General features: G+C 45.1%; 1 long non-coding RNA gene across 1 annotated transcript; it reads right to left on the minus strand.

Annotated features, from left to right (window-relative positions):
- Positions 1 to 2,456: 2,456 nt before the first annotated feature.
- Positions 2,457 to 8,689, minus strand: LOC129034662 (uncharacterized). The gene is made up of 2 exons (XR_008501966.2): positions 8,409 to 8,689; positions 2,457 to 3,162 (listed from the first exon to the last, which is right to left on the minus strand). It is a non-coding gene; the product is annotated as an uncharacterized LOC129034662 (long non-coding RNA).
- Between the last annotated feature and the right edge of the window lie 1,793 nt (positions 8,690 to 10,482).

Raw genomic sequence — 10,482 nt, forward strand, 5'->3', positions numbered from 1 at the left:
AGGCTGGAGTGCAGTCAGTTGTGCAATCATAGCTCACTGCAGCCTTCGATTTCTGGGCTCAAGGGATCCTCCCACCTCAGCCTCCCAAGTAGCTGGGACTGCAGGCAGCACTTGGCTGATTTTTAAAATTTTTTTGTAGAGATAGGGTCTTGCTATGTTGGCCAGGCTGGTCTCAAATTCCTGGGGTCAAGCAATCCTCCTGCCTTGGGCTCCCAAAGTGCTGGGATTATAGGTGTGAGCCACTCTGCCCAAAAAAAGCAGATTTTAAAATATTTACATCATTTAGTTTTTATATCAGCCTGGTTTAGGGTAAAGGGATTGTAGGGGCCAAGGGAAAACTTCTCCTTCACCTGCTGAAGGTTCACTGAAAAATCAACTGACAAAAGGCATATTAATAGGAGAAAAGGCATACAAATTTGTTAATATATATGGGAGTCCTACAAAATATCAGAACTCAAAGAAATGGCCAGATGGTTGACCTCTTTATGCCATCTCGAGGTTATGGAAAGAATGGGGCCTCAGAGCATGGCTAAAAACAGGTTATGGTGGTAAATCAGTTTCTAATAGCAAGACAGGTTATGGGAGGGAGAGAAGAGGAGGCCTGGTCTGCAAAGGTGGTTTTGTTATATAGATGGAACCTTGCAGGTGGCAACCCTCAGAGAGAATAGATGGGAAATGTTTTTTTCAGCTCTTTAAAGATGTCACTCTCAGTTAATCTTTTCTAGATCCAGACAAGAGAGGACCTCTAAGCCTGACTGTATCACCGCTGATTTTTCCTGCAGATGCAAGTCTCCCCCACCAGACACCTTTGCAGGGCTGCCCATGCTTGCAGGCCCTCTGAACAGCCATCTCAAAATATGTCAAAGAAGGGTATTTTGGGGTGAAATATTTTGTTTTCTTTCAGGGTGATGGGTTAGACCACAGGTGATACGCACACGCCAGACAAATCTGAACTGTTTCTCATTTTAAGGTCTCGAGTTCACCTCAGGGGGCAGGTAGCCATGGGGGGGTGGGCAAGAAATGGGGAGGGCAGGTAGGAGCGCAGCGAGGTTTTGGTACCTGCTGCTTCTCTCTCTCACTCCCTGCTGTAACGTAACTAATTTTCACAGACTTATAAACAATAGAAACTCTCAACAGAAACCACTTGCAAATTTTATTTCTCAGTCCTTTCTGTTTGAACTGCATCAGCAACACTCTGGAGGCAAATGTTCAAAACAGAGACACAGCCATATTGGCTGGAAACAGGGAACTATTTCTATATGGTGCTTTTGACTATATTATGTTCTGATTATTTGGAAACAAAAAACCTACTTTTAGCTTTTTAGTAGAATCATCAGTTAATTTTGAAAGCCTTAAAAATGGGGAACGACCTTGGAGAACTTAAAGGTCAAAAAATTAAATACTATTGTAAACTGAAGTGTGATCACATTTATAAATTTGGAAAGGAGAGCTTTCTTTCTCCTAAAGGGTTGCTGCTTGCAGGCAGCCATTCTGACAGTCTGGAAAGCGTAGCCTTGGGCCAGAAGCTGGAAACACATACTTCAAAGGAGGGGTAAAGGGAACAGGAATTTATGTTGAGCAGGTTGGCTAAGTATACATATTCAACAGATTACAGGAGGAGCTATGAATATTCATGAAGAGGAGGCTCGTGCATGTGTAGTAGGCTAACATGCATGCAACATGTGTCCCGTGTTCACTTTGGGGTGGAGACTTAACATTTAAATGCATTACAGTTAGGCCTTATACATCAAAAGACAAAGCAGGGACACACAGGCTCTCTGTGTGCAGCCTCTGAAGACTGGCCGGAACCACTCTGCGGTCGGAGGCGGGTGTCTCTTATCAGGAGGGAATGCTGGTTAATTGTTATGTGGAAACTGGTGGAAACTGCAAAAGGGTGGGGAAGCCTCAGGCAGTTGTTGATATCAGCACTGGAGTCTTTTGAAAGAGCTGGTTTTGGCTGGGTGCAGTGGCTCATGCCTGTAATCCTAGCACTTTGGGAGGCCGAGGTGGGTGGATTGCCTGAGCTCAGGAGTTCAAGACCAGCCTGGGCAACATGGTGAAACCCCATCTCTAGTAAAAATACAAAAGAAATTAGCGGGGCATGGTGGCATGTGCTTGTAGTTGCAGTTACTTGGGAAGCTGAGGCAGGAGAATTGCTTGAACCTGGGAGGCGGTGGTTGCAGTGAGCCAAAATCGAACCACTGCACTCCAGCCTGGGCGACAGAGCAAGACTCCGTCTCTAAAAAAAAGAAAAAGAAAAAAAAAGGGAAAGAGCTGGTTTCTGTTTAGCCCCTAGGGAAGAAAGCCTAAGGGGGTTAGTGAGGTGGGGGTGTGCAACAAGGTGCATCTGACCTCTGACCTCCCATCCCCTCACAGCCTAGAACTCAGTTTTCAAAGTTACTTGGGGGAGTCCCCTTGACCAAAATAATGTGAACCCAGAAAATCTGAGACAGGTCTCAGTTAATTTAGAAAGTTTATTTTTTCAAGGTTGGGGAATGTGCCCGTGACACAGCTTCATGGAATCCTGATGACACATGCCCAGGGTGGTTGGGGCACAGCTTGGTTTTATACGATTTAGGGAGACACGAGACATCAATCAGTATACGTAAGAAGTACATTGGTTTGGTCTGGAAAGGCGGGACAGCTTGAAACAAAAGCAGGAAGACTCAAGTGGGGAGGGAGGGAGCTTCCAGGTCATAGATAGGTGATAACAAACTGTATCATTCTTTTGAGTTTCTGGTTAGCCTTTCCAAAGGCGGCAATCAGATATGCATCTAGCTCCTTGAGCAGAGGAATAACTTTGAAGAGAATGGGAGGCAGGTTTGTCCTAAGAAGTTTCCAGCTTGAATTTTCCTTAGTGATTTTGGAGGCTCAAGATATTTTCCTTTCACAATGGGATCCATTTAGTCAGTTGTGGGGGGCTTAAGATTTTATTTTTATTTCTCACTAGAAGTGAACATAGGATATGGAAATAAAATAAACTCCTATAGAAGACTGTTAGATTACAGATGTTTAACAGAGTATTAGGTTTGTCTCATCTCTGGCATCTCCCTTGCCACCATCTTCCAAGACTTCAAAACTCCATCACTTCTCCAGCATGGGGTCCTCCTTCCTCCATTTTCCACCTTCATAGGCTCTTCTGCACTGGCCAGTTATATTCAGCTACTGAAAAAAATCCCTAATCCCAAACTTTTTGGGGAGATGGATTTGAGGTTTCCTCCTGCCTTCTTGTTTGATGGCCCTACGATTAAACCTCTTTGTCTGCTGCAACGGGTTGTCTTGGTGTACTGACTTGATGCGTGCATTGTAAATACTGCCTACAGGTACAAAAATGAGTCCTTAGCTATAGGATTTATATATATATATATCTGTGGTATAATAAGAAATAGATGTGGTTATTATCTTAAGCAAATTAATGCAAGAAGAGAAAAATCAAATATGGCTTGTTCTCACTGATAAGTGCGAGCTAAACATTGCGTACTCATGGACATAAAGATGGCAACACCACCACTGGGGGACTCCTAGAGGGAGGAGAGAGGGAGTGGGCAAGGGTTGAAAAACTAACTGTTGGGAACTATGCTCACTATCCGGGTGACAGAATCAGTCACACTCCAAACCTCAGCATTATGCCATATACCCATGAGGCAAACCTGCACATGTGCCCCCAAATCTAAAATAAAAGTTGAAATTATATTTTTAAAAAGCATATATATATATATATATATATATATATGTATGTATCTGGTTTTTGTCCCTGTTCTTGGCACAGAGTTCCCTAAACCCTTGGAATTGCCTAAGTGATGGGAGTCTTTTTTTTTTTTTTTTCGAGACAGAGTCTTGCTCTGTCACCCAGGCTGGAGTGCAGTGGCGTGATCTTGGCTCACTGCAACCTCTGCCTCCCAGGTTCAAGCGATTCTCCTGCCTCAGCCTCCTGAGTAGCTGGGATTACAGGTGCCTGCCACAATGCCTGGCTAATTTATTTTTGTATTTTTAGTAGAGATGAGGTTTCACTGTGTTGGCCAGGCTGGTCTTGAACTCCTGACCTCAAGTGATCCGCCTGCCTCAGCCTCCCAAAGTGCTGGAATTACAGGTGTGAGCCACCACACCAGGCCTGATGGGAGTCTTTTGTTATTCATAATGAATTCCTTTTGATCACACCTGTGTTTATGCTAATTAGGTGATCTAGAGTGTGGCCCCTAGATACTCAGGATGAGGCTGCTCATCAGAAAGACTAAATGTTTAAAAGGTTGGAACTTTCACTCTGCCCCTGACCTTTGCCTTATGCAAGGGAAAGGGGAAGCTGGAGATTGAGCTGTATAGAAACTCCAGGCTGGTGAATACATCGGTGTTGGAAGGCTGGTGCCCGGGAGGTGGCAGGGCTGCTTGTGCCCCTCCCCGACGCCTGGTCCTATGCCTCTCTTCCATTTGGCTGTTCCTTAGTTGTATTATTTAAGTTAGTAAATGTAAGTAAAGTGTGTTCCTGAGTTCTGTGACTGATTCTAACATGTTATGAAACCTGAGGAAGTAGTTGTGAGGAAGGCATCCCCACAGCGTTGACAAGAATGAAACACGGTTATAATTCAGCATCTATCAGGCTCCTCTCTGGCCCCTTCCTCATTGCTTAAAGTCTCGTAGCACCTGACACTGACCATTTGCATTCCCATTATTCCTACAGACAGGATCTCTGACATTAGAATCATAAGACTTTTGTTTGAGGATTGCTCAAGATGTTTTTCTCAGACCCTGAATTCCAGTGAAGCAGCTGCAACCAACCACTTTGAAGACCCCCCCAGAGGAACCAAATCAGTGTGAGAATACAGCTTCTTCATCTTCCTGTCCCATGACTTCACACCGCACTATTCAGCCAATCCACCATCTCCACACTTCCACCCACTCCAAAACCCTTAAAAGCCCAAGCCCAGGCCAGGCGTGATGACCCAGACCTATAATCCCAGCACTTTGGGAGGCCAAGGCAGGCGGGTGGATTACAAGGTGAGGAGATCAAGACCATCCTGGCCAACATGGTGGAAACCCTATCTCTACTAAAAATACAAAAATGAGCCAGGCGTGGTGGTGGGCGCCTGTAATCCCAGCTACTTGGGAGGCTGAGGCAGGAGAATCGCTTCAACCCGGGTGGCGGAGACCGCAGTGAGCTGAGATCACACCACTGAACTCCAGCCTGGCGACAGAGCGAGACTCCATCTCAAAAAAAAAAAGCCCGAGCCCCAAACTCCTTGGGGAGATGGATTTGAAGGTTTTCTCCTGTCTTCTTGTTTGGTGGCTCCATGATAATACCTCTTTCTCCGCGCAGCCGGGTGTCTCAGTGTACTGACTTGATGCCTGCATTGGGTGATGGACCTATTACAGTTTCAGCAGGAACCCCTGAATTATAGCCAGTGGGTCAGAAGTGCAGGCAGCCAGGCCTTGCAACCAACATCTGAAGTTGTGGGGGTCTTGTGGGAATGAGCCCTTAACCTGTGGGGTCTATGCCAACTCCAGGTAGATAGTGTTAGAATTCAATGTAGGACATCCAGCTGGTGTCTGGAGAATCAGTGAATTGATGGTTGGCATTGAGAAAACATTCCAGACACCGTGAAAGTAGGAGAGAGAGGCAGATGAAAGTTTAAAGTCCAAACGTGAGTTAAAGAGAAATAGTAAAAACTGCTGGCCAATGCTATCTTCTCACTTGGTTCATGGGTAAGACAGAAAGGACTGTGACAGAGACAACAGCAGCGTTTCTTCAGGTGTGATCCTAGGAACAATGGCATGGGGACCACCTGAAGTGCTTGTTAGACCCTGACGAAGATTCTCTCCCTCGCCAATCTCTAAGCAGGCACCTCTGAACTCTCTTCTCCACGAGACTCTGACTTCTGGACTTCTTTGTTCAGCTTTGCATTGTCCGATTTTAGCCAGAAGCCTGCTAAATCAATTTAGCCAGAACACCCCAACCTTGATATCCGATTGGGTTCCTCATCCTCCACCAACCCCCAGGTGACATCTGATCACTCTGGCCTGCCTTCAGCAAGAATCCTGTTAGAGTCAATTTAGCTGGAATCCCCCTATATCCCTGATGTCTCCTCTGATCCTCCCGCCACCCCCCACCAACTCAACTATAAATTCCCACTTTTCCTTGTATTTGGAGTAGAGCCTAATTTCTTGCCCCAACTGACTGCGAAACCCCATTGTGGCATTCTCTACAGCTATTGCAATAGTCCCCCTGAACAATGTCTGCCTTATCCTTCTTTATCGAGTGTCATGAACAATTTTTTTCTTTAACAACACGAAGATTCTTGAGTCTCTGCATTTCTTTAACAACATTAAGAACCAGAATCCTAGAGTATGAAGACCTGGCACTGTCATTTTTAATGTGATGACTATGATATATGTTAAAGTTTGAGAACTATGGCCTGTCGAAGAGTCGCTGCCATTTGTGGTGGCTCACACCTGTAATCCCAGCGCTTTGGGAGGCAGGAGGATACTATGAGCCTAGGAGTTTGAAACTAGCTTGGACAACATAGCAAGATCCTGTCTCTACAAAAAATTTTAAAAAATTGGCAGGGTGTGGTAGCACACACCTGTGGTGCCAGCTACTTGGGAGGCTAAGGTGGGAGGATAACTTGAGTTTGGGAGGTTGAGGCTACAGTGAGCTGTGATTGTGCTCCTGCATTCTGCATGCTAGCCTGGGCAACAGCAAGACTTTGTCTCAAAAAAAAAAGTAGAGTTGTGAACAGTCTCTACACACTCAAAGTGCCTTTTACTTTTTTTTTTTTTTTTTGAGATGGAGTCTCACTCTATTGCCCAGGCTGGAATGCAATGGCACGATCTTGGCTCACTGCAACCTCTGCCTCCCGGGTTCAAGTGATTCTCCTGCCTCAGCCTCCTGAGTAGCTAGGACTACAGGCACCCGCCACCATGCCCGGCTAATTTTTGTATTTTAGTAGAGGTGGGGTTTCACCATGTTGGCCAGGCTGGTCTCGAACTCCTGACCTCACAATCTGCCTGCCTCGGCCTCCCAAAGTGCTGGGATTACAGGCGTGAGCCACTGCGCCCAGCCACCTTTTACTTTTATATACAATATTAGAGCTGAAAGGGCCTGAGTCTTCAAATGTAGACAACAGAAGTTGTAATTTGGCCAAGATCACTTGATCAGTGGCTTAACAGGCTGGAATCCAAATATCCTAGGCCACACACCCACATGCGTACTGCATTTGACTTGAATCTGTTATCCATTATTTCTTAATTGTCTATGCAATGGACCCACAGACTTTCACACGTGAACATTCATTTTTTCTTGCTCTGGATCAACTGAAATTCAGACAAATCTGAAAAGAAATGACTTAAATTGGAGTATTTATTTAATCTATGGAAAGTTCTGACATCTTACTAGGGCACAACAAACATGTTTTATAAAAAGGTTTCTAAGGGACAGTTCAGTGCCATTTCTAGTCACAGCTGCTTCTCACTGCCCGAGTCTCACCAAGGAGGGAAATTTTTTGAGTTCAAGTTTATTTCAAGTGTTAAGTGAAATTTTATTTTAGTGGATTAGAGTATTGCTTCCCGAATGCGGTTTCAACTTGCAAAAGGTTAGATCCTGAGGAATGTGTGTGTGTGTGCATGTGTGACAAGCGTTTCCTTGGAAGTATTCTCCTTTAATCTGGGATTATGTCCCTACTTATTTTGGGGTTGAGAGGGAAATGAGGAGGTGGGAGTTAAAATGTCTTTCTTGTTATGAATAATGGGTAATAGCTTAAAAAAATCTGGCAAAAATGAACGATGGATTTTTTTCAAATCCATAAAATCAAAAGTTTGTAAACACAACTAAGTTATATCACATTATCTTTTTTTTTGAGATGGAGTCTCACTCTGTCGCCCAGGCTGGAGTGCAAAGGCATGGTCTCGGCTCACTGCAACCTCTACCTCCTGGGTTCAAGCAATTCTCCTGCCTCAGCCTCTCGAGTAGCTGTGATTACAGGTGCCCACCACCATGCCTGGCTAATTTTTGTATTTTTAGTACAGATGGGTTTCACCATATTGGCCAGGCTGGTCTCAAACTCTGACCTTGCTATCCGCCCGCCTCAGCCTCCCACAAGTGTTGGGATTACAGGTGTGAGCCACCGCGCCCAGCCACATTATCTTATTACTATGTTCCCACATAGTGAATCTCAGTTTAGCATAACGTCAATGTCCATACAGAAGAGCACACACCCAACATCCTCACCCTGAGTTCCACATCATTTGTATAATGGTCTCTTGCATGCCACTTCATTCTTCTTAGTCCCACCATTTTCATGACCAAATGTGTGCCCCTCCAACTCAACCTGTTTCTGACCACAGCCTCCATCATTGACCTGTTTCCGACCACAGCCTCCATCATTGACCTGTTTCCGACCACAGCCTCCATCATTGACCTGTTTCTGACCACAACCTCCATCATTTAGTGTTAGTGTTCCATTCCTCCCACAACAGTGGATCTTCACGTCCATCAGGGCCATTGGGCCATGGATCACACGTCTTATTCCCCATTAGTCCCTTCTTTTCATTTCTCTGTCTATCCAGCTTAGAGTTCATGGTTCATCAATTTGGAAAGTCATTTTGCAGTACTCCAGAATCTGTGGCTCCTCTGTCTTTTTAAAATCAATGTGGGCAAAAGCCCATAGTTGGACAAAGCCAACACATGCGCTATCCATGGCAGCATCCAAGCAGCTGAGGGTCACTGGGTAGATTCACACAGCTGCACAGCCTAGAACCACTGCACATTTGTAATTGCTAGTTTCAACTGGGCCCCTACACATGGCCCAGCAACCTTACTAATCTCTGGTCAACTCCCATTCGTGACAATGATTGTTTCAAGCCTGCCTTACTCTTCTAGCCCTCGATCTATCATCTCCCTAACTTTGAACAGAGTTCTTGTCTTCTGCTTCACAGAAAATATAGAAGTTACAGTAAGGGAACTTCCTGCCACAAAACTACAAATGTAACTTCACACCCAGCCCATTAAAAAAAAATAAAAAAGGTTCTTTGCTTCTTCACACCCCACCCCCAGCTAGGCTAGAATTTACTGCTTGGGGTTCTTAGGAACTCTATACTGTCAGTTACCTTTCCCTCTAGTATTTTCAGTCTTTCTCTTAACTGGATCCCCACCATCAGCATTAAACCTATTCAAATCTCTCTCACTTGAAAACAAAACCCCCAAATCTTTCAACTCACCTTCTCCTCCAGTTCCTTCCCTCTCTCCTGTGTGGAAGCTCCAGTGTATCTAACCTGTCTCCTTCACTATCAGGGGAAACCAGTCCCCGATATTTCACATAGGTTCTTTTCTATTTCTCTAAGTGTCGGCTGGTCTAGAAATAAAGGGAAAGAGTACAAGAGAGAAATTTTAAAGCTGGGTGTCCAGGGGAGACATCACATGTCGGCAGGTTCTGTGATGCCCCCTGAGCCATAAAACCAGCAAGTTTTTATTAGCGATTTTCAAAGGGGAGGGAGCGTACGAATAGGGTGTGGGTCCCAGAGATGACATGCTTCAAGGGTGACGAAAGATCACAAGGCAGAAGGGCAGGGCGAGATCACAAGGTCAGGGCGAAACTGGAATCACTAATGAACTTCTGTGTCCCACTGTGCTTGCATTGTCATTGATAAACACCTTAACAGGGTTCAAGAGCGGAGAATCGGTCTGACTAGAATTTGCCAGGCTGGAATTTCCTAATCCTAGCAAGCCTGGGGGCATTGCAGGAGGCCAGGGTGTGTTTCATCCCTTATCTGCAACTGCATAAGGCAGACACCCCCAGACAGGCCATTTTAGAGGGCCCCCCCGCCCCGGGAATGCATTCTTTTCCCAGGGCTGTTATTAATATTCCTTACTGGGGAAAGAATTCAGCGATATTTCTCCTACCCGTTTTTGGTAATAAGAGAAATATGGCTCTGTTCTGCCCAGCCCACAGGCAGCCAGACTTTAAGGCTATCTCCCTTGTTCCCTGAAAAATCCCTGTTATCCTATTCTTAAGGTGCCCAGATTTCACACTGTTCAAACACACATGCCCTATGAACAATTTGTGCAGTTAACGCAATCATCACAGGGTCCTGAGGCAACACACATCCTCTGCTTACAAAGATGACGGGACCAAGAGATCAAAGCAAAGACAGGCATTGGAAACCACAAGGGTATTGACTGGAGAAGTGATAAATGTTCATGAAATCTTCACAATTTATGTTCCTCTGTCACAGCCTCAGGCAGGTCCCTCCGTTCGGGGTCCCTGACTTCCCACAACACTTCACAGCTGAGCTGCTGCCATTTTTTAACACCAGAACAACGCTGTGATGAAAAGCTTATATATAATTTTGTACACACATAGGTGTATGGGTAGGCTGGATTCCAAGAAATGGGACTGCTACTTCAAAGAATAATTTGATAGGTATTGTCAGATTCCCCTCCACAGAGAATTTTACCATATCATACTCGCACCAACGGGAGAGTATACATTTCCC

The sequence above is a fragment of the Pongo pygmaeus genome, chromosome 3 (genome assembly GCF_028885625.2).
Source record: "Pongo pygmaeus isolate AG05252 chromosome 3, NHGRI_mPonPyg2-v2.0_pri, whole genome shotgun sequence".
In the NCBI taxonomy this organism is placed as follows: Eukaryota; Metazoa; Chordata; class Mammalia; order Primates; family Hominidae; genus Pongo; species Pongo pygmaeus.